This window comes from Lepidothrix coronata, unplaced genomic scaffold, assembly GCF_001604755.1.
Source record: "Lepidothrix coronata isolate B3197 unplaced genomic scaffold, Lepidothrix_coronata-1.0 Scaffold20, whole genome shotgun sequence".
In the NCBI taxonomy this organism is placed as follows: domain Eukaryota; kingdom Metazoa; phylum Chordata; class Aves; order Passeriformes; family Pipridae; genus Lepidothrix; species Lepidothrix coronata.
This window is the reverse complement of record NW_016690200.1, coordinates 2,218,930-2,241,380: the sequence shown is the minus strand read 5'-3', so window position 1 is coordinate 2,241,380 and position 22,451 is coordinate 2,218,930.

Below are 22,451 nucleotides of genomic sequence, written 5' to 3'. Positions count from 1 at the left end.
TCCAGCTTCTTTTCAAATCCAGTTTAACTTTTGATTCCCTGATAACTTTTTACAACCGCCACAGTTTTGCTGGTGTTTTGAGAACACATATTTCCATTGCTCATTTAAAATACACTGCTCAGTCACCTTGAAGATGACCCCTGAGCACTGTGCAATAAAACCATAAGCATGGATACATGGGTGAAGGCCAAAGGACAGTCCAGCCAGTGACCATGAGTTTTCCATGGAAGAGGATGAGGGTAGGACACTGAGAGGGTTGTGAGCCATACCTGAATACTTTCCCCTGACCCAGAAATCTGCGACTTAAAGGCTTCCTCACTCTGACTCAGTGTCATTGTATTATACAGTCTTCAACAAAGTTTTCTTCCATTGACTTGTCTAATTTCTCTTTGTACCCTCATAATTTTTCAAGATCATCCCACGGCAATGAGTCCCCTAATTTAAGTCTATGTTGTGTGAAAAAACAGCTTAGTCCCCGCAGTGCACCCTTGCTGCTGCACACTCTTACTGCAATGGCTGTTCGTGTGTCCTTTAGCTTTCTTTCAAAAGCCTGGCCCCTGCAGGTCTCTTTTGGTGCAATTCTTGACACCAAAAGAGAAAGCAGCTGTGCCTCAGGCACCTTCTGCCTTCCACTGAGACATTACAGCTTTGCTCAGCTCCTTGGCCCCCCAGATACCTTTTTCCAGCTACGAACACTCAGTTATTCTGTACCCTATACACATCCTCTCTGAGACTCCCAAAGAGCTCTGGCACATCTGTGGTGCATGATTTTTCACTACATGCCTATTCCCTTAAGTATATCTATTCTTGTGTCCAGTGATTATTTTATATTACAGTTTCAACTGATTTTCTTGGTGTCAAATACACTCATCAGATACATTGATAAACAAACACACTTGCACAGTTATAGTAAATAGCTATTCTGGTCCATGTAATAGTTCTCTGGACTCCCGAGAGTCCTTTTTAATGCAGAACTGATTTTAAACAGAATTTCTCTGCTAGTGCAATTGATTTCAGCGATAGGTTACACACCGCTGCAGGTAGTTTAGCAATTTGCTATTGGAATTCCTTTGAACTGAAAACCTCCTTTGGCTCACTTCCATACACATACCTCTCAGAAGGACTGTAAACCAAGAATTTGGGGCTCACAGCAGAGTATCAGCTCATGCTAATTGCAGGGTCCTCTCTGCTCCTGGGCAGCTGATGATCAGTACAGGAAAGTGTAATCAGAAAACATCTATATTCCCTTACTGGAAGTGATTCAGGGATTTAGGTCCTGATTTCTTTCCTTTTTCACCTAAGGCTTCACCTTCACTATCAAGTGATTAGATGTGGCGGGGTGTCAGGGGATGTCAGTGGTGAAACCCCTGCAACTCTACTATGGGCAGTTCAGGGGGATTCAGTTTAGCCCAGCGCCTTACACTGAATATCTCCACCACACAGGTGTTTTCAGGATATCTGGAGGCCTCGTTGGACCTGCATATCCCATAAGAAATGTCTCACTAGCAGTCATAGCAGAGCTTGTGTTTCCTCCGGAAGGAATTCAGCCTATGCACACCAAAACTAATATGAAAATCAGAACAAATTTTACATGGGGACTACTGCTGGAGGAATTAAATTCCAAATTTCACCAAGTCTCTGAAGCAAATGACTAATGACAATGCAGCTTTAGACTACATGTTTTCAGAAGAGTTTGCCTCTTACCCAAGCAAAGCTTTGATCCTTGCTGAGGTCTCTGCAGGCTACTTTGATACACATTACCGTCTTGACAACGCCACTCTGTCCTTCGGGAGCAATGCACACACCCAGTTTTGATTCTATTTATGCAAACTGAAATAGGAATAGCTCCATTTCCAGGGCTATCGGATCCCCATCTGTGTGGCTGGAAGTTTAGGGCATTTCTAAGCTGTGTGTAGGAACATTCTCAAAACTCCTGCCCTTACTGAACAAGCCATTGCACAACATCTTTATCGTGCCTACAGCGCTGTGGGTCCACGGGGTGTCTGTGTCTACCCATGTACTCATTGTCTGAAAGCTGGTCCTGGTGTGTGGCTGCTCCTTTGCTGGTTGGGGAAAGCGATGGTCACCCCCCTGCTAAAAGGCTTTGGAAAGGAAGCTGGAGAGACAACAGGGCACAGCCCTGTCTCCCTGACCAGCAGCACAGCCTGGTCAACAGCACTGGGAGGAGGCAGAAGCCCCAGCTCCCTCCTCGGCTTTGTTCTTCACCACAGCCTGTGTTCCTGCAGCCAGCTGTAGCCATCCTGGGTGGCCCCAGACTCCCTGTGCTGTGGAGGGAGAGGTGGGCTCACCCCATGGGGGTGTCTGAGTCCTCATGGGTGGTGGATGTCAAGAGTTTCCTATTCCCCTCTGTTGACCACGCAGGAGGCCTGGGGCAACAGAGCAGCTTTCAGACTCTGGAAACCCAAACAGGAACCTGGGTGGAAATGGGCCCTTTTTTTTTTAAAACATTTTCATCTCTTCAGATGGAGATGTTTATAGACAGACAAAATAGAGCTGTGGGGAGCTGTTTCCTAAGGGGGCATTCCGGGAACGAGAGACATGTGTGCCACTATCCATCATTAAACGCTTCATGCAGGGAGCTGTCCCAGGGATACATGGGATACAGTTCTGAAGGGCAGTATTTGGCCCGTTTAGCTATAGGATTTAAACCCCATTTGCTACCTTTGCAATCACCTGTGCCTGCAGCCAGCAAGGCAGGATACCATAAGCTACCAAGCCAGCCTCACTCATTTCTCTGCACGAAAATGGTAGTCAACCACTTAAGAAATAATTACAGCAGCACATGTGATAGCGATCAGATTGGGTTATAACACTGATCCTACCCTTTCCTTATATAAAGTGCCCTATTTCTTCCAAATTAATGTTCCAGATCTGTATTTCACGTGCTGTGTGCAGGAACCAGGTATTTACACACGAATCCTTGTGTCTCTCCACCTCAAGAAAATGCAGTCTCTGTGTGTATCAGGTACTTGGACTAATATCTGGGATCACAAAGAATGCCACACACTGACCCCTCCCTATCCTTTTGGAGGTATCTCCTAATCAGGGATGGGTCCTGACTATCACCTAAGGACAAAGCAGCTCTGCTGCCTCCTTCAGACCTGATGCCACACCAGCGTCCTCTTAAGAGCAAGACATTTGCAGATGACAAATAGGAGAGGGAAAAAGGGGAGCATAATGAGGGGAGGAGGTGTGGGGGAAAAAAGAAAGCAGCAGTGCTCATTAGAGATACATGGAAATGATGCCTTTCGTACCTGCTTCACTCCCTTTTGCTCCTTCCATTCTTCAGACAAATGAGATACCCACGGCGCACGCAGCGCACAGGCGTGCTTCCTCAAATATTAATGGCAGATGCTTTGTTTTATTTAATGCCATGGTTTTGATTAGTTTATTCTCCTGGGATACGCTTTTTTTCCCCCCCACACCTTGTCTCCTCCTTTCTCTGATCTGCCTCTAATCCATTTTTTTTCCTTGCAGAAATGAGGCATCTACGCTGCTGCTTCTGCCGCCAAGAGCTTTGGTAGCCTGAGCTCAGGTGAGTCAGGCAGGCACAGTGTTCCTCCCAAAGGCCACACACTGTCGGAGCCCCTTCTTGGGAGAGAGTGAGCCTTGCTAGAAAATAATGAGAACTGGCAGGTCTGATGATCCAAAGCCGAGAAGCATATGCCTGGGCTGCCTCTTTCATCTCTGTAATTGGGTTTTTCTACTCCTGTCAATTAGGGCTTTTTTCCTCTTCCTCCTGCCCCGGTGTGTCTCCTTTCTCAGAGCACAGTGTGAGTGTCTGAATGGCTGATCACAAGGGTGGCCCTGGGGTAACTGGCACTAGGGTAATGCACAGAGAGGTAGGTTTGTACGGGATCACAGTATCCCACTGGAAAATCCTACAGTTACTTTGACAGAAGAGGGAGGATTACTTTTGCCAGAGAGAGATTGACACCTCTGGGCTCAAGGAAGTGAGGGTCTTATTTTCTCTTATCTCCAGAACAGTCTGGATGATACAAAGACAAGGCAAGGTTTTTTCCTGCTTCCACTCCAGCCAAGAAATTTATTCCCAGTGGTGCATTTATGGAGGATTACTCTTAGCTCCTGCACTGATGGTCAGAAAGTGACTTAAAAAGGTAGCATCTCTTTTGAGAGAGCGGTGTCTGCAGATTTACACTTGCACCTTTCCTCAAGCCCTGGCCCCAGCTCTTGGTACCCGGGGCCATGAGGCTGCAGACAGCAATCAAGGCTGCTGCCAGAGCCAGGGAAGGCCACTGTAATTCAGCCTGGACAACCTGTCTCATAGTGGGAAAATGTCAAACTCAACAGCTCAAGAGTTGGTGAAAAAGGGGAGAGCTACCGATTTAAATTCTGCCATATCATGTGAATAGCTCATCCCGTCCTTAAGCAGGACAAAAGCTCATGGCTTTCATCTCCATCACGAACAGCAGCTCCTTTCAAAGGGGAACTCAGGACTGGGAATCTCAGCTGCCAGGCTGGAGGCAGTGACTCTGAGTCAGCTGCAGCAGCCACCCCTGCAGTCACCAGCTCAGTCACCGGTCTGCATGCACTGGTACAACTGAAAAACACTGAGAATTTTTTCCATGAAGTGGATTTGAAGATATTTTTGTCCCACAAAAGAGAGGCAAAAGCTATTAACTTTGAAAAGTATTTTGAATTTCACATTGTTTAAGAAGACCTTTTGCCCCCTCACTTTTTATTAGAAAGGTAATGTTAAAAAAAAAATATAGTATTTTTAGCTTTTCTTGGCAACTGCAAAACAAGATTCAAAAAGGGCTACTAAACATCAGTGTATGCAAAAGTTCCAGTTATAAATGCAGATGCAGAAAGCTGGTAAAATCCTTTCTTCCTCTTGCTGTCTCCTTCTACTTTTTGATCTGGTGTTCAGAATTCAGCTGAAAGTATTTGATATTTTGTGATTCCGGGCAGATGGGAGCAGAGGGAGAGCAGCTGCTCTGGGATCCTTCTGGACTCTCCATCTCATACTTGGGTATCTTCAGTAATGTATCCATCAGCGTCCAAACCCTCTGCAACCTTCCAAAGGGAAGGATACTGATTTTCCAGAGAATTGGGCTGTATTACAGATATTGTAGCTAAAGCTCTCCTCTCCTAACCAAACACAGTGGAGTTGCAAATTAGACTTAAAAGATTGCTTTGTATGTTATATAAAATACCTGCATGAATTTTACTGCCAGGCTGTGGCCAAAAGGGGCACATGGGGTGGGTGGCTCTGCATGTCTGTACGTGCAGGAACAGAGACAGCCACATGCTCCTTATACTTCACCAACTTTTCACCTGAAAAAATACTGCAGTGACCAGCTACTGTTGTATTTCATATAATACTCATCTTTGCACAACCAAAAAGGTTTATCTGAGTAGCTGTCGGCATCAGACATGTGGGGGTAGTTATATATCGGCCTTACTGCTTAAAAAAAACCACATGTGGTCAGATTCAGAGGAGACAAATTATTCCACAAGACTGAACAGCAATTAAACATGTATTTCATCTTCGTATAATATATTGCAGGTTTCTGCAAATAGAGTAAAGGACGAATTGCTGGCTGTCTCCTTGGCTGTGTACATGATTCCCCCTGATCTCCAGGAAGGGGGATGCAGCAGCAGAACACGGGTCCCTCCTCACACCCTTGCTCTGAGCACATGTGCTGGTTTTCCAGACATTCATGGGGACTGTGAATGCAAGCACAATTTGGAGGACGTGAAAAAGGGACTTCCCAGAGTCAAGCTCTAGAGTAATTAATGTTCTTGAAGAATGAACTCCGAGGAGTCTGTGACTGAGAATAGAGATGCACTGATGTGTCTGTTTAATCAGGGCAGAGTAATGAACAGATCCACTGAGTCTGTATAGATTAAATTCCACATGGATACTGTGATTGAAATTATGCCAGACTCTGTTGAATATTGAGGAATTATTCTAATTTGAGAAAAGATACCCTACCCTGCAGGGGACTGACACCTCTCTAAATCTCGTGGGAGCAGGTGAAAACAAGAGAAGAAAACTGAACATCCCACCAGAGGCCTTCTGGTGACACACAACAGCACAGTTAAACTAAAATCTTTAAAGCTATATCAAGGTAAATAAGCTGCTGTTCTTGCTGGCCACTCTACCCAACCTCCAGGAACCCAAATAGCAAGCCAGAGAGTCAGGTTTTAACCTGAACCTCTCAATCTGTCAGAGGACAGTGGCTTGAATAATAAGCTCAGCCTTAAAGCTATAGCTGGCATCATGCTGCCAACCCATTCTTCACAAAATGATGATCTGCATAATTGTTTTTTTAAAAATTGGCAACAAAATGGACTATATCAGTTTAAAAGCTAGCCCTGAATTCTCTTTAAGAATAAATGAGGGCATAATTTTAAATATTGGGCCTTTAAATAATTTACACCTTTTAAAGTACATATTACATTTGTATAATGCCTTACATTTGTTACCCCTCCCAAGCTTTCTCATTTATTTCCCCTTCTTCCATCATCTCAATTATCATGGAAAGTGGATAAATGCCAGCAAAGACAGACACAGCTTACCACATCTCAAAATGCCCAGGAGGAAGGTACATCCCTGGGGAGGCAGGAGCCTGAGTTAAATGCAAATTTCAAGCGGAGCAGAGGAGGGACCAGCACCTGGCTCCTTCACACTCGAGAGAACGATCTAATTGCTGGCTGTTAGTCCCCTACATGACTCAGAAATCTCTCTGTGCCCAGTGCCCCTCACCAAATCTAAACCCAGGACCTAATCACTGGGAATTGAAATTATATGTTGAAACAGTGAAGTAGATCTAGCAATAATCAAGAAGTCAGGGGAGGAAATCTGGCCCTGTCCTTTATTTCATGTATTATTTGCCTACAGGAAGCACTGAGTTTGTTTGGGCACAACAGCCTCAGGATTTTCTGTCCCAGTTTGCAGGCACATCAAATTCTGCATTGGCAAGTAGACCTGTTATCCAGAAGAGATGTCACTGAATACTCCAGAAATGCAAACATCAGTTTCAGAGTCAGACTCATGCTTTCCAAGGCCTTGATCCCTTTCTGAGAAGTGCCCTCAGGTGCCCAGGTCACATTCCCTTTTTTTCTAGTGAGTCTCAAGGACCTTCCTTGATCTCACTTGTCCAAGCACTGACCCCAACCAAATTCTGACCCCAAACAAATTCTGACCCCTAGCAACCACCTTCGGCGAGATGAGGGAGATCAAAACCACAGAACATACAGCTTTTGTAGAAATTAAGTGCTCTGCCATCTCTTTCACCTTTTACCAACTCTTACTGAATAAGATTCCATGTGCAACACCCATAAAAACAGCAGAGAGATTGATTTCCCACTATAGCTCTGACTTTATTTTCTTTCCAACTTGTCTGAAATCCTCTGATCTGCTTCACTACTTCTTGACAGCTCCAGCATCTTGTGGCAAGAGAAGGGGCCCACTGAGAAAGGGCTGATACCTTTCCTCCTTGCAAACCCTGTCACACAGCGTGGACCTCCCAGGTCTCTGCTGCCTCCTGGTGAGTCCCATCTGTGGTGGATGGCGAGCCTGTGCTTGGAAGGGGCAGCAGGATGTCTGAGAAAAGCCAAGTGCTGGGCAGCGCCTGGGCCGGGAGCCACAAACCCACAGATGAGCTGGGACTCCTCGGCCTCCTCTCCAGCAGCCGCCGTGCCCACTGTGCTCCCTGGGGACGTGGTGTCTTCTTTCCATCCAGAATAAACACGGGAAGGCCATGCTGTGCTCGTGGCAGCAAGTTAAATGGAACACCGGTGTTTCATATCTGAGAAATGTGCAGCCGCGGGAGGCGGCGGGGAAGGAATGGCTTTGAAGTTTCGTGAGTCAACGCGTCCCTCTGGGTTGGGGTGTTTTTTTTTTTTTTCCTTACGCTCATTTTTCGCTTTTTAAATGTATGTATTTTAAATGGCTGTGTAAATAAATGAGGGTCTGGGAGAGGATCCGCCACAGCACAGAAAGGAAAGAGATTTTTATGCATCAGACAAAGAAATAAACCATGAGAGGACGTGGTACATCCCCTTCCCTTGGTAGCAGTCATTAATAATACCAGGTTGGAGCAGTGGTGTCTGGATGTTTACAACTTTCCATGGTGCACTTTGCTGCACCCTCATGTATTCACTATTTGCAGCTCATAACTGAAAATTTTCTCATGCTCAAAAACCCCAGGGAGGAAATATCAAAAAAGGAAAACTCTCCCACTTGCTAATAATCCAGAATTAAGGGGGAAGACACCCAAATCCCTTCCAGTCTTTCCTACAGGCTGTAGGGTGAACCATAAAGGGCTCCTGCAGGATCTGGAGCTCCACTAGTTAACATATATTCTCCAATAATTTGGGATAAAAGAAAAAGTAGAAGGGAAAAAAGCAGTAAGAGGAAAGAGATTCTTGCTCTATTCCGTAAGATTATATTTTCTTACTAACTGACTTAAAAATCAAAGCTGAATATATTATCTTCAAATGAAAGCAAATTTTAAAATTGTCTCTCCAAATTTGTTGGTATTTTAAAAAATCAAAACAAGGAAAAAAGAAAGTGTTAAATCACTTAAAACAAACTGAACAACGTGTGGCTGAGATCATTCAGTGCTGCGATAGGGATGGTACTTTTTGTTTTACATCTTCTCCTTTCAGACTGGAGACCAGAGGAGAAAAAAAAAATGCTCATTAGGTGATGAAGAGTAAATCAGAATTGCTTCAGCACTGGAGCTCAACACATTCTGAGAGATTTTAAGGTCATCTTGCCAGACAGAAAAGGAAATGATTACAGGAAATATTGCACTTCATGCTTCTGCAGCTGGATTAAGTGTTTTATTACTTACCACTGAGGACACTTCTGTTTGACACAAATATATTTGTTAGAGTATTTTATTAAATTACAGCAAACATCTGAATTCAGAGTGGGGCTATTGAGAAGCTAAATGTAAGAAGAATTGACATTACAGTGTCTCAGCAGCAGTAAAGTTGTAATCAGTGTTGACAGATCTTACTCGTGCTTTAGGTTCAACAAGAAGCTGTTCAGATACCACCACGGAGGAGGAGAAGAGAATGAATTATCAGGAGTTCCCTAGGAACACAGCACCATGGAGAAAGGCTCTCCAGAGACTTTTTCATCATGACTATTTTTCACCAACAGCACTACAAAACTGAGAGCTAGACGTAAATAACTGGTAAATCCTTTGGTATTTAGAAAGTTTTGTCATATTTGTTAATAATTCTGCCTCCTGACCATACATGACTGCATAGACAGCTTATCCATCACTTTAAAACACAAGCTTCTGGCCCCTGAAGCTGTAGACAAATAGTAGGCAGAAAATGCAATTATTCCACTGAGTGTTTTTCAAGCTTTTTTTTTTTTTTGAGGCTTGTTTCATGAATTTTTTAGTTCCCATTTGTGTTTTTGAATGTTTGGGAGCAGTAATTTTATTTCCTTGATTTGCTGCTTCTGGTAGGAGAATTGGGAAGAGCTGGTTGCTGGTGCCTGATGAACTCTGAGAAACCCTGCAACTGCCTGGCAGGACCAAATCCCAGGTCAGGGCAGCTGAAGGGCAGAACATGGGATACAGGAAAAGAGGTATAAAACAGTATCATCAGCAGGGAATCTGCACTGGGATCCTCTGATTTAAGTAATTTCTAATTACAGGCCAGAAGGAAATTCTATTCAGCAACAATTAGACCAGTGGTTCTGTAACAATGTGGGTGCAATACGACCCCATTTTTTGCTAGCACTCACATGAGAACTACCATGCAGGGAACATTTTCCACATCTCTAGTTCATTAGAGGCATTTTCCAAGCATTAGAGGCCTCTTGCTCATCACAGGACAATGAATTTCCCAGAGGAACATTCTCCGGCTCACCCCTTATTCCTTTCACTCTGCTTTGCAGTCCTGGGAGTCATTAGTGCACAGGTACATCTCAAGACATTTTTGCAATACCTTAGGAATTGCACAACTGAGATTACTTCCCCCCTCCAGCATGCAAATCATCCTTAAAAGGGTTTTCTTGGAAAACAATTCCTCACATTTTTTCCCAAAGGTATGTGCTCTTTTATTTATCAGAGATCAAAATGCTTATGTGGCAATGCATAAGGAGCTATGTAAACCTAGAGTACTTTGAGGCAGCAGCTTTTCTCCATTTTTTCTTATTCTTTTTTCCCATTCATCAGCTGAGCTGGAAGCTCGGGAAAAAAAAAAAACAAAACACCAAAACATTTAGATGGATGTTCAATGTCTTAGTGCGCTGAAATCGTCCAGTTTCTCTGCAAAATTCACTTAAGCACCAGATGATTACCTGTTACTTCTTGTTGTGGACAGGTTTTTTCCTTTATAGACTCCTTGGACTTTTATTTTACTTATTCAAAATTTGCATGTTTGCAAGAGTATCTCTTGCAGAGAGCTCTGTCCCACCTGGGTTCAGTGGTGCAGGACTATTCTCAGATGTCTGCTACATTTCTGTTGAAGTCTCTTGACCACAAGTTTGTCCTTTAAGTCTCCATCTTGTAGTGAGCAGCAAGTGCCAGATCAAACAAGGTACTACATATTTGCTCCTAATGAAAAATCCTCTTAAAGTATCCAAATCCCTTGTGTAGCCAATGGAAAGGGAAAGGTGTCTTGGAGGATTCCCAGGGACCCTTAATAAATTGCAACTCACTGAAGATAGACACAGATGGTCTTTTCCAAGGTTAAATGGTCTAGATGGTGATGTTAAATGCAGGCTCATGTTCAAGCAATTTCGTTAGGAATTAAAAGCCAAGACCCAGGTCACTGGTAAATTGCAATTTGGGCACTCTCATCTGGACTGAGATTTACATAACTAAGCAAGAGAGCTTTGGTGTCCAGTGAACAGATGTTTCAAATTCTCCAGCAGTTTATGAGCTCAGACAGACCATCAACCCCTCGGGCTGGGTCTCCTGCCCACTGCTAAAAGCACAGCCTGAGCTAGGGCAGAAGGAGCTGCTCCATTGATTAACTCCAAGGGAGTCCTTCCTCCAGACTTTGTTTTGCTGCTTCACAAAAATAACAGTTACAGTTTAGGTGGGATTTCTAGTTCCTAGAAGTCTCCCTCAAGAAAAAGCTGACTGATAAAGTTGTGCCTTGTTTTTCCTGGTGTCAGCGACCCTGAGTCAAAGCCACTGGAAATGATAGCAACATGCAGGGAAGTTCAAGGGTCTAATGCAACAAAGGACCTGTGTGTTCAGCTCTTTTTTTCCCTCACAGGAGCAAAGTCTTATTCTTTTTTAGTTTCCTCTCTGGAGAGAGCTTTATTTAAAATTCTGTTTGTACATTTTTTTTTCTATAGTGCCTTTGGGCCTTGAGAAGTCTGGAAGCTCAAGGATTCAAACTTCAAGGAGGTTGTTGAGAAAAAAACTTCAGTGTGCTACAGCATTTTGTAAACCCCAGATGCAGGCTGGTGCCTTTGATTATTCATACATGCCATTCAGGCTTTGCCTCTGTCAAACATTTTTATTTCCACACTATTGGATGAAAAAATTCCCCATCCAGCAGTTGCCTTGTGAGGCAGAAAATGCTAATGTTTGTGTCTGTTGCAGTTCACCTCTGGCAGGAAAAACGAAAGCTCTATACAGGGAAATCTTAGTGTTGTCAGCCCCTCCTTTTCAGGTAGAGTGTGCACCTGTGTCATACTTTTATATAATCACTGTAGGTTGGTCTCAGCAGAGAACAAAGAGCTGAAATTTATGGCTTGTCTGACTGTGGTTGTCCCCTGCAGCTCGTTTGACTATTCATCATGCTCCAAGCCATCAGCCCTCTGTACAGCTGAGGATGTCACCTATCAGAGGATGAACCCTTTGGTCGTGTCATAAATTTAACATTATACATTAAATATCTGTATTATTATAATACTGACAAAAGGTGTTTTATATGTATTAAATCTTTAGAACTACTTACAAAGAGTTTTTGACTGTCATGTCCCGCTCAGGTTGTAGCCCCAGTAATTAACACAATATTCCTGTCATAACGGACCAGAGTTCCAACTGGTTGAAGAGCCAAAATCAATGCAACGCCATTACAGCAGCTCTGCCAATTCACATTGTGGACAGGCAGCACCTTCCTCCTCCTCATCCTTTACTCCAGCTTTCCAGGAACTGAACCCAAGCTCAGCATTACCTGTGAGTCTCAGGCAGCATAGCTTCTGAGCCAGGGAAAAGAGGGTTACCCTCACCTAAGTAAGCCCCAAAGGAGAACCCAGAAAAACAAGAGAGGTACCCAGCTGAAGAGTGAAGAATGTGATCAGCCACTGGACCAGGCTGCTCTGAGAGGTGGTGAAATCTCCACCCTTGGAGATTATGGAATTATAGAATATCCTGAGATGGAAGGGATGCACAAGGACCATTGTGTCCATTGAGATACTAAAAACTCAGCTGGATGAGGCCATGAGTGATCCCCCCTAAGCTAACCCTGACAAACAGAGACACTCAGAGGTACCTTGCAAGCTGAATTATGCTACAAACCCATGTTCATAGATAGGATAAGTCAAGATGAGGTGCACAGGACAGATTGGGGTTGTCAATAAAGGCCTTGCTCTGGACCCTCCAAAAGACAGGGAGGGAAAGATATGCATCTCACTCAGTGTCATGTTATGGTTTGATTTTCCAGAGAGAAAACACAACTTGAGAACAAGTGTATTTATTTGATTTTCATTAACTGGGCACAGAAATAACCCATGTCAGTTAAACTCTCCTCGAGCTTTTCAGTTTCACAGATTTTTCTCAGAAAGCTTCCAAAACTTAGAAATATTCCCAGGCAACCTTCCAAAACTCAGAAAGCAGAGAATATTGAACATCATTTTCCATCCTCTAGACTCCCTCATTAATTTTAATCAGCGGGGAATATATTTTCAAAGTGGCACTTAGAGGCTGACAAATCATGTTAAAAAGTAAGGGGATTTCCATCCCTAAATCACCATGACCAGCTTTAAATCATACCTGAGGGCAGCTCATTTTTCTGTCCAGGCAAAGAGCAAGTCAGAGGGAGAAGCTCTGGGTGCAGGAACAAGTCTGAAGCTTTCATGCTTGAGGAACCCACATTCTTTTCTCATGTCTAGGAAGGACCCCAGGAGCAGCTGGGACCTGTGTCCCACAGGACCTCCATGTAACCAGGTTTTTGCTGCTCTGGAGCACCCACTCCACACAGCATCAGAGTCTCTGTTGTTTTAACACAGGATGTAAGAACAGATGTTAACTCTGCAGGTCCACACCTATATGAACAATTCATCAGCCAAAATGTCATCTATCTTCTCACTGCCACAGACAAGATGTCAAGTTAATTGGTGTTCTGGACTTGTGTTCGCACGATGCATTTTTGTTTTAATTATTCCTCATTTATTTTTGCCTTTTAAGCTTACAAATGGCAGTGAGAAACCCATATGTAATTACACTCACCTCCATTTTTCATGCACCCTCATTTTTTTCCACTCTGGGTAGATGACATACACAACATATTGACACCAGAACATTTGGTACCAGAAAATTAAGACTCAAACATGAAAGCATTTATTCTGTTGACTTCCCACTGAGCTCAGTAGGCCGTTCAGAGTCTCAACAGGAGCAAAGAGCTGCGATGGTTGGCTGAATTGGAGCCTCGAGCAGGAGGCCAGGACCGCACAGTGAGCTAGAAAGTGTGCCAAGAATAAAACCCAGGAGCTTCCTGGCTCTTTGTTCCCTATTCAGGACACAGGATCAGTCTTCCTTTCTCCACTGATTCCATGAAAGAGCAATAAGGGATGACATAGGAGCCTACATGTGTGATTTGGAGATGACCTGTGCTTCTTTGCATTCACAGTGATCGATGCTCCAGGTAACCAACAGAGAAAATATTTGAGGAGAGGGATGTAACAAGTCTGAACACACCTAAGTGAGAGAAAATAAAATACACAAAGAACTGTGTTAAAAGCTAAGATCTAAAAGTAATGAAATAAACGGGTCACAATGTTATCTGTGGTCACAATGTGTGATGAAAACAATGGACATCATGGAATGTGACATTTGTAGATTTTCAGGAGTACTAATAACTTTGAATGAGGCTTATGTTTCCTCAACATAAGAATGTTAAAACATATAAAAAAGAACACTAAATTTTTAACAGAAGAAACTGTTAAAGTGGCCATTCATGACACAATGCCACGCTTTAAAGCATTTTTTTTTAGCACAAAGGAAAAGAACAAACTACGTATATGAGATGATCTAAAGAGCAGCCTTTACTTTGTTTTTCTTAATGGATTATCCTGAGGCAGTTTTCCCCTGGCACACACACAAAACCTCACGCTGCAGGAGCTCTGTTTGTACTGCTGTGGGCTCGAGCCACGTTTGAACACAATGGAGAGCGTTGCTGGAGCTATGTGTGTGTGGAACACCGTCTGCAAACATCTCCAGAACCACTCCCAGCAACTCCTGGAAAACACTGACATTCACACTGCCTGTAATGCAAATATTTCTGAACTTAAATATCATCTGAAATATTTCTGAACTGCCTTCAGTGCTCTTTCCAGGAGACAAAATTTGCCTCAAAGGGGGTGAAACACAATAATCAGTCAGTCATGGCTGGAAGAAGGATCAAGCATGTCCTCTGGTCCCATTCTTTCTGCATTTGAGATAATCATGACATTTTGAAGACAGTGGGTGATTTTTGAAACTTCCCTGGCTGAATATGGGCCTTTATGAAGATGGTGACTTAGAAGGAGCAATATATACAAAATGACTTCACTGAATACCATCAGTTAACTATGTAGGTATTTTCTTAGATGATTTTGTCTTATTTGGAAGCTTAGATATTCCAAATATCTTCAATTTTATATTAGCTTAAGTTTAGGGATGCCATCATTGCTGAATGTTAACTCCCTGGTAACAAAATCCAATTACAAACTTAGCCTAGAATCCAGAATGAAATGCAGTAGACAGCGCTAAAATCTTTAGGAATTAAAATAACTGCTGATAAAAAAAAAAGCCATTATCTTTTCCTGAATGCTTGACTGCACAAATCCAACTCAAGGTGAGAACAAACAAATTTGAGAGAACTCCTTTGACTTATACTAGTTCACAGGGGCTTGTAAAACAGCTTTTCAGAAGCATTGTTCTTAAGCAATACAAACTACTGAGCCTTAACCCCCTCTCACACTCCTATTAACTACCCTACATATCAGGATGACTTAAAAACTGGGAATGGAAAATAGACACAGCCTCAGAAAGCCACAACTTAATGTAGGCTGGCAGGGTTAAAATGCCCTTGAAATGGAAGGTGGAAAGCCAGGATCCATCATACACACCTATTTGGATGGGCTCAATGACAGAACAGTACTTTCCCTAGAGAATATAGGTGATGCAGGATCGCTGGTGTCAAGGTGATCTGCTGCTGGGATTTATTCCGTTTCGCTGGATAAGTCAGCTTGGGTGAAGGCATGTCTTCTGCTCAGCAAATCATATCAGTACTTGTGCTCTTGCCCCTGCCTCTGGGGCATCCCACTGGGGAAGGAAGGCCAGTACCACTGGATGTGCTGATTTGAGTGGGAAGCAGCAGGTTGGTTGATCAACCAAGGTGAGGACAAGAACATCTGAGCCTGCTTGCTGCTGTCAGGATGGCACAGCCTGGACCTGCTGTGGATTTCAGCTGAGCCTGCTTAGAGGCACAGAGTGCACCTCTGAGCCTGCAACAAAAAAAGGGCAACTGAGGGTATCCACTTATGGGAGCAAACCTCTCTTTAGAAAGAGAACCCATGACATTTACCAGCTTCATTAAAGACAGTCTCACTGCTTCCTTGGAGGCTGGAAAACTCAGCACAAAGGGGCACCGTCCCCTGTGGTCAAAGGAAGAATATATGTTTCCTCCTGGCGGAAGAGTGGCAGTAGTAGCTCAAATTTGTCCTGAGCCTCTTCCCAGTTATTAAAATCAGGATGTGTGAAAAGTCCATCTGTACACTGAGCCAAAAGAATTTTACATCCAAAAGTAATTTTTTTTAAAAAAAGATAAGATCAGTAGCTTTGGAATAAAGGTCTTGAAACCAGAAATTCGAGAAGAACTGAAAGAACAGCTCTATAACTCAAAGCTCCATATATAAAGTAAATTCATATTGTGGTTGAGGCCACCAAAAATACCAAAATTATCTGTAGCTGATATGTAGTTCCAGCTGCAGCCATGACCAGTTCATTGCTACAAGGAGCAGAAATTGCCATAAGTATTCTAGAGCACTTTTCAATTTTCTGGTTTTGAAGTGATTTCATTTCAGTTAGTGAGGATGAGACAAAAATGCCAAGGGGCTGGAAAATTAAAAAACAAGCATAAAGGTACTTTTAAGGAACAAACTCTCAGCAGACCTCCTTGGCCATGTACCTTGCTTGTCAAACAAACAGCACTGGAGGAGAGCAGCTCCACAGCCTTGCCAGCCCACTTACTAGAGGAAGCTACACTATTTAATATTTACTTTGTGAAATCCCCTGACCTACAACCTGGCATGGGAAATGCTACAGGTAAATGATCAGGTGCAGCACTTTGATATCCTGAGGTGATGAGATGGCAGAGGACATAGAATCATTCAGGTTGGAAAAGAGATCATTGAGTCCAACCATTAACCCAGCACTGCCAAGCCCACCAATAAATCATGCCCCCAAGTGTCACATCTACATGGCCTTTAAATATCTCCAGGGATGGTGACTCCAGCTCTTCTCTGGGCATTCTGTTCCAATGCTGGGCAACCCTTCTAGTGAACAAATTTTCCCTAATATCTAATCTAAACCTCTTCTAGTCCAACTTGAGGCTGTTTCCTCTTGTTCTATACCTGGTAGAAGGGACTGACCCCCACCTGGCTACACCCTCCTGTCAGGGAGTTGTAGAGAGCAAGAAGGTCCCCCCTGAGCCTCCTTTTCTGCAGGCTGAGCCCTCCCAGCTCCCTCTCATGGGACTTGTGCTCCAGACCTTTCCCCAGCTCCACTGCCCTTCCCTGGATGGTCTCCAGCACCTCAATGTCCTTCTTATAGTGAGGGGCCCAGAATTGAACTGAGGATTCAAGGTACAATTCCAGATGCTTGTCCCATCTGGCACAAGCTCAGGACACTGTCCCAGGTTTTTTTCAGCCCAGTGACCAGAAGCCCTTGTGATGAGCCCTGGGGACAGCAGTTTGCCCAGGGAAGGGGCAGCAGAGATGCAGCTTGAGACAAGGAGCCTGGTGCCACACTTTGCCAGAGAGGAACTCACCCTTTCTCATTTGCATCTTCCAGTGTGCTGCTGCCAGCCCTCAGAAAGGCTTGGAGAATGGAGTTTTTAACTGGAGCTCATGACAGGGTGGAAAAGCCACCACAACTGTCTGCTAGCAGAGCCCACATGAGCTCAAGGGTGGCAGGGCTTGTTCCCCTGCTCTCTGCAGGGCCAGCAAGCTCTGCCCACAGCACCCACACGCAGCTTGCAGTAACAGAGGGGATTTACCAATACTACAGATACTCCCTGGGCCGGACTTGAGGCTCAGGCCACAGGGCAGGGACACCCAGTGACTTTGCTTTAGAATTATTTTATTTCCCTGCAATTTTGTGCTAGACACACCTTCCAGCTTTCAGACCAGAGCAGGATACAGCCCTGGACACCTCTTTTCCACCATATTTCAAGCAATCCTTCCCATTTTCATGCATTTGTAACTTAGTCTGCATAGAGTTTGTGGGCCACAACAGTGGTGTTTTGGCTTGGAGGGTGTGTGGGGCAGCTGATTTGGTCTGTGTCACATGTGTGGACCCAGCTGGAGGGCTGCAAACTATGCACAGAGGGGAAAAGAGGCATGTGGGGTTTGCAGAGCACCAGCTGCCCCCAAACAGAGCAATCTCCCCCTTGCAGGCAGATGGCAAAGACTTGAGGAAGAAGAGAGTGTGTTCACACATAGGGAGGTGATTTGGATGCAGGCAGGGAAATGTGGCAGGGTCTGGCCGATTTGGCTGGGCTGCTGCTCGTTGTTATAGCAACAGGAGGAGTCTGCTGTCAGCCGAGAGGATGGAGCTGAGGATGGAGAAGGGGGACATTTTTAGAAAGCAAAGGAGGGAGTTTGAATGGGTAAAAGGAGGGAGAAGTTGTAGATCTGGAAATCAGGATGGAAAACACAGATGGATGAGTGGGATATGTGGGAATGGAGGATTCTCCCCACCTGCAGTCAGATGATGTCCCATTGTTCACCTTCCCTGGGGCAGAGTGAGGGGCTAGCTGGGGTCCCTCTTATGCCGAGAAGGGCTGCCAGGCCCATCAAACGGCACATTAGTGCCCTCCAGGGTGGCAGCAGGTTGAACACCACTGCTGGTGGTGAAGGCAGTTGAAAGGGGCAGAGGGGAGATAGCACAGAGACGTGCTCACTGCTGGAATTGCAGCGGGAGGTAAATCCTCTGCAGCGACCCCAGAGTAAAACATCAGTGGTTGTAGCCATGTAAGATAAAGGACAGGCTACTGGAGAAGGCTGTCCTAAACACAACCCTAGCACATTCGGGCTCATCACACCTCCGAATCATCCTGAGAACACCTTGGATCTCTGCCGGTGAAAAACAGCTCCGGTGACTCCACAACAGCCATCACAACCCCTCCATGGCAAACCAGACTGAGCGTTTTAACACAAGAGACACCAAATATCCCTTTGTGAATCCAGCCCGAATTACTAGGATCTTGAAACGCACTCAATGCTTTTTAACACGATGTCTCAGCGACGTCTCAGCGCAGCGGAAGTGCTAATGACATTTGCATAACAAAAATCACGAAATATTAATGCATTTCCCCAGGAAAGCACCGGTTTACAACACAGCCGGTCTCGAGAGCTCAGCGCTGCGGTGCTTTTGGAGGAAACCTTTGGAGGGGGAAGGAAAGGTAACCCGTCCATCCCGCTCCGCTCCGCTTTGCCCAGGAGAGGGCAGCAGGAGGTGGGAGTTCAGCGCGGGGCTGCGGGACCACCTCCCTGTGACATCTTGTCCCCGTGGGGACCATCGCGTCCCACCCGCCCTTGGCAACCCCCCTCGGTGCGGGCTGGGGAAGGGAGGCAAATACGTGCACGGCAAATCCTTCAAAGAGGCTTTTTGTGGCTTTAAGCAGAACAATTTGACTTCACCCAGGGATTGCTTTTAAGTATTTTAGGCTCCTTGCTAATCAGAATGGTCTGGGTGGGAAGGGAACTTAACGATCATTTTGTTCCAAACCCCTGCCATGGGCAGGGACACCTCCCACTAAACCAAGTTTCTCAGGGCCCCATCCAAGCTGGCCTTGAACTCTTCCAGGAATGGGGCATCCACAACTTTTCTGTGCAACCTGTTCTGGTGCCTTGACACCCTCTGAATTAAGAACTTCTTCCTAACATCTAACCTGAATCTTTCATCTTTAATTTACCATTCCCCCTTGTCCTATGATAATCTGCCTATATAAAAAGTCACTCTCCCTCATTTTTATAAACCCCCTTTAAGTACTGGAAGGCCACAATGAGGTTTCTCTGGAGCCTTCTGTTTTTCCAATTCTCTCAGCCTGTCTTCATAGGAGAGATGCTCCAGTCTCCGATCATCCTTGTGGCCTCCTCTGCACCCGCTCCAACAGGTCCATGTTTTTCTTGTGCTGGGGACCCCAGAGCTGGATGCAGCACTCCAGGTAGGGTCTCCCAAGGGCAGAGGCAGGAGAGGAGGAATCACATAACAACCTTTTGCCATCCTCCTTTTCACCCCTATAGGGCTTTTCTCATCACGAGCCTTCTGTTTAATTAAGGCTCTGAGATAAAAACTTTGAGATGTCCATGCTAGTTGCTCATTTATGCTCTGTCAGACATCGACTCTGAATTTTTATTCCCATCTGCTCCTTCCCCCTGCATACCCAGTATTTCTCATATCCACTCCCCATAGGCCAAGGGCTCAGGCTGGCTTTCCCTTCACTCTGCAGTCGTCAGCCTCAAACAAAAATTTTAGGATCCATCCCAAGGATTCCTCGCTAATTAAATGCCTTTCATTACAGACCAGCCCTGGGAAATAATCCAAGGGCAGGGAGGCCTGAATAGGCAGGAAGAGCTTGGGGTGAAAGGAAACAATAGAAAAGGAATCAAAAGCACAATGAGGCTTCAGGGGGAAAAAGAAGGCACACGGTACACTAGATGTGAACACGGATTCAGGCTGAGTGCATCATCCCAAGAGTTGTTGTAAACCTTGGGTATGAGGTGGAAACGTTCATCAGTCAGGCACTTGCCTTCCCACTGTCTGTTCCTCCTTTTTCCTCCCCAGATAGCAATCCCTGCTTTCCAGCATCAGGACTGAGTGGGTCTACCCTCAGAGGGGCCTGTAGGTAGCTTGCAGTTCACCTCTAGTCTGGTTATCAGTGGCAAAATTTCCTAATAAGCAGGGAATAGATTTCTTGGTATAAACCAGAAGCAACTCCCTTGCATCAAGGAAACAATAAAAATTGCAAGATCTGTGTTTGAAGAGAATTTACTCCTCGGTATTTAAAGTTAATTCAATTTGTATTAGAAATGAGAGGAAAATTTCTGTAACAAACTACAGGTTGTGAGGTATGGAGCCCACCTGCTTAGCAAATTCCCAAAGGCCACTTTGTTGCTGAGCTCAGCTAGTGAAGGTAGGTTCCCTGAATTTGTATGGAGGAGAATTCACCTGAACCATTGGCACCAAAACAAAGCTGGATGAAGACAAGTGCTGAAACTGAACCTTAGGAAAAAATCACCCCTTATGGTCCATGATCACAGTGATGAAGGGCTTTCCAGGTTTGACAGTGTAAGTTTAAAGGGTGTCTGTCTTTTCCTGTTGCTACTGATGAAAGAAAATTCCTGGTCAGCTTTTCATCAGAGAATCTTTTAGGCTTTATTTACAAAAGGAAGAGTTAAAGGACAGATAACCTGTTGGACACAACCCCTCCTTCAGGGAGACCATTTCCCATGGGCTGGGCTGCCATGTCCTGACTCCAGAGCAGGTGGGGTTCAGCTCCCTTTGCCTTTCTATAAGGAGTGATGCATCCCTCAAGCAAACCTCACTAAAGGGGTTCAGGCTTGCTGGGTGCTCTTTAATTTTTGAGCACAATGAAGCAGACTTGGCATTTCAATTTCATTATGAAAGCTTTGTTTCCCTATAGCTGAAGAAGAGGAAAGAAGCACGTTTCTCCTTCCCACCTAATCAGGCTGAAGTTTCCGGGTGCCAGCCTCAATCTGTGTTAAATTGCTCATGCCATCCACCCGGAGAGATTGGACTTGGGTGCATAATAGAAGTTAATTCTAAAAGTTATTACTCAGATAATTAAATACTACAGCTGTAGTGGGTGATTCTGGCTCCTGGACCCCTCTCTCAGGTGCTTTGCATTTCCTCCTTCCCTCACACCACTGTGGAGATGCCACCTCCCCTCCCACTGGCCGGTGTTTGGCCTGGGGCAGGTCCCTTCTCCCCAGCCCCCTGCAGAGGCCACATGTCCCCAGAAGCACCAGGGCTGAGGACTCCATGGCACCAAGCACCAGAGCCGGTGAGCACAGTGGAGACATGGGCTCTCTATCAGCCAAGGAGCTACAGAGAGATAAAGGTCCAAATTTACTAAAGTTATCCAGGTGCCTCAACTATCCCAGGGAGCAAAACTCCAAGAAAATAAGCAGGTGTTTTTGAGGTGCCATTCGAATTGCCCAGCTTCAGAATCCTTGCAGTGTAGACAATGTTCCCTCTGAGTCAGGGAGTGTGGGCTCCAGCTCCACAGGGCTGCTCTGATATAAATGAAAAGCAAATGATTAGCTCAAATGCACATACCTGAGGTTCAGCAAAATGGACCCCTGGGTACCCAAAGAACAGGAGCAGCCCCCACTAACCTCAGAGAGGCACCACAGGCAGTGGGATGGACCCAGAGCAGGCCTTACCTTGGTCTGAAGCAGTGCCAAAACACAGGCTGTGGAACACAAGCACTGAGGTGGCAGTCAGGATGTCTGTGCTCTGTCACCATCACCAAATACTTCCTCTGGCCATGGTTTCTGCCACCTCCATCAAAAATATCCATCCTTATTATTGACAAGAGCACCACAAACCTTTAATCTCATAGGTGAAATATTCCAAGTAGAACACAAACAGTTTAAAGTGGAAGGGGGAGGGCGAGGATATCTTGTATTTCCACTCCTCCAGGTCTCATTAAGTCTGTGCTCTTCTTATTGCCATGACTTGAGAACCCAACTTGCCCTTCTGTTCTTCACCCTAGAGACGTCAGTTCTGACCCTGTGGAAACTGCACCACGGAAGCTCTTCAGTCTCCAGTTATTTTCTTAAGTGCAACTGGTCACCACACGTGCCATCAGCCATTTTAGGTTACTAACACTACCCACTGACCCTGTAACAGCACCTAAGGACCTCAAGGTCCTTCTTTCCACATAGCTGTGGCATGACACAGCCCATCTGCATATGGCCACAGGAGCACAGGCAGAGCCCCCAGCAGACCAGGACTCGCAAA